The 2234-nt window shown below is 37.7% G+C and overlaps 1 pseudogene; it reads left to right on the forward strand.

Moving 5' to 3' along the window:
• The first annotated feature begins 416 nt into the window (after nt 1–416).
• LOC101642840 lies at nt 417–1038 on the forward strand (annotated as a pseudogene).
• The last annotated feature ends 1196 nt before the right edge of the window (nt 1039–2234 follow it).

Here is a 2234-nt window from a genome sequence, read left to right on the forward strand (position 1 = left end):
AAAACACATAGAAAATGCAGCAAACAGGAAAAATAGCAATAGTTAACTTCAGAGAAAATAAGCTATCCAAATATTCTACATAACTTAGACATGAACAGTTTTCAAAACCCTTATAAGGTAAACATGGAATAATGTTAAAACTGGAAATTGTGATAGGTCATTAGATGTGTATGGGAGAGGGAGGGAAGTGTGTATCCATATTTGTGCTGCTCATAGTAAGAAAGCTAAATCCTCTTCTCATGAAATTAAAAGGCAATAGATATTTAGAACAGAAAAATCAAGAAATAGAATTGGCCCGTTATTTAGAAATGTGGAAGTAAATATGAGATGAAACAACTGAAAGAGTTTAAACTCTGAAGAATGTTTAAATGTTTAATCTCTGAAGAATGAGACTCCAATGTTTTCTAGGTTGCAAGATGGGGCCAATTACTGAAAGTGAAGAGCCAATTTCCGGGGAACTGGTGTCTGTGGCGATCTTAAGGCAACAATCCTGATACTGAGCTTACTTGGGCCTTGCGAACAGTGTGGCATGCTGAAATCTACTACAAGCTGATGTCATCAGTTGACCCACAGTTCCTGAAACTCACTGGAGTGGATGACCAAATCTACTCTGAGTTCTGGAAACATTTTGAGAAACTCAGAACAGATGTTTTGGACCCAGAAGAGCTCAAATCTGAATCAGTTAAAGAGAACTGGAGGCCATTCTGCTTGAAGTTTGATGGGATTGTAAAAGATTTCGGCTATGGCACTTTGCTACAACTAGATTGTTCTCAGGGGCTACACTGAGGAAAAGACCATTTTTGCACCCAGAATACAGTTTTTGTTGTCATCGAAATTGCTAGGAACCTGGAAGGGCATAACAAAGCAGTTTACAGCAGTGTGCAGGACAAAGGAGGAGAGAAAAGAGCTGACAAAGGAGGAGTGAAAGGAAGCAAGACTGGAGAAAGCAAAGAAGGAGAAAACGAGAGAGCTGACAAAGGAGAAAAAGAGTAAAAAGCTGATGAAGAAATTGACAAAGGTGATATAATTGCTTTGTAAGGTAGACATGGAACAATGGCTCAACTGAGCCCATAAGTACCACAGTTCCGTTTGGACAGACTATTTTGGTGAAATGTATGTTCTTGCTGCAATTGAAGACATACAAAAGGACATCTTTCTAGTCTGATAATCAAAAGTGACTCTTGTTTACATTGTCTTATATCTCTTGTAGTATGACTTTACTAGTGAGAGTCTTGCTTATTAGTGTTATATCAATTGATTGTTAGTTCTTACAAATGGTCAAGTAAAACACGTTGTAAATACATTTCTTTAATTCTTATGATTGTCTATACTAGTGTTTGACTTGAACAAGGTATTAAGATTATTTGAGGTTTCAGGTTTTTTTCAGGTATCTTATGTCTTCAGCCATGTTTTGCATAAAATATTTACGACTGTTTTTAAATAAAGAAAAAGAATGAAATGGGTAGGATAGAGGGTGGCTCCTATTATAAGCATAGTATGTCTATCTGTGTATATATATTTACGTATTCATACATTTGTATACTTATCTAACTTTGATCACTCTAGCTATATACTCGTCACTTGTATATGCTTCCTAAAATTAAAATTTGGAGAAAGGAAAAAACAAAAACAAAACATAATCCAATCAGCAGGCATGAACCTCAAAAACTATGGAATGATATGATATATGTATGTACTAATCCCAATTAATAAAACAATTAAAACTTTTATTTCAATTTTTAAAACCCAACAAAATAAAATCCCCAAGCTTTAACTTAACCAGTTTCATCAGCCTCAGACCCATACTGTAAAGGATGAAAACAAAGGGGCTGAGAAGAGGAAAATTTGGAAACTTCTGTGCCATGGCTCCTTAGGCTACCTCAGGACAGGAGCCACTGTGAGAGTGACAGCCCCAGCTTCCTTTGAGCTGCACATAAACACGTACAGCATTAAAGCTCACTCTTCCCTTTCCTCTTGTTGCCAGGCACATCTGTTTGCCACACACAACTAGTTCTAGACCCAAGCAGAGGGAAGGTTGTCTATCCTTCTGCAAAGATCACCATGAAATAAGCTCCGGGATCCTGCCTCTCCTCCTTCCCAAATAGCATGCTTTGCTATACAGATGAGAACCTGTTGAGAACAGGAACTTGATGAAATGGTGACTGTTAGCTGTGCTGGGTCTCTGGGGATGAGGTGAATCAAAGCTTTGGAGTCCTTCCATCTCTCTCTGTCTC

This window comes from Echinops telfairi, unplaced genomic scaffold (genome assembly GCF_000313985.2).
Source record: "Echinops telfairi isolate 266 unplaced genomic scaffold, ASM31398v2 ScPeMD7_7415;HRSCAF=8453, whole genome shotgun sequence".
Taxonomy (NCBI): domain Eukaryota; kingdom Metazoa; phylum Chordata; class Mammalia; order Afrosoricida; family Tenrecidae; genus Echinops; species Echinops telfairi.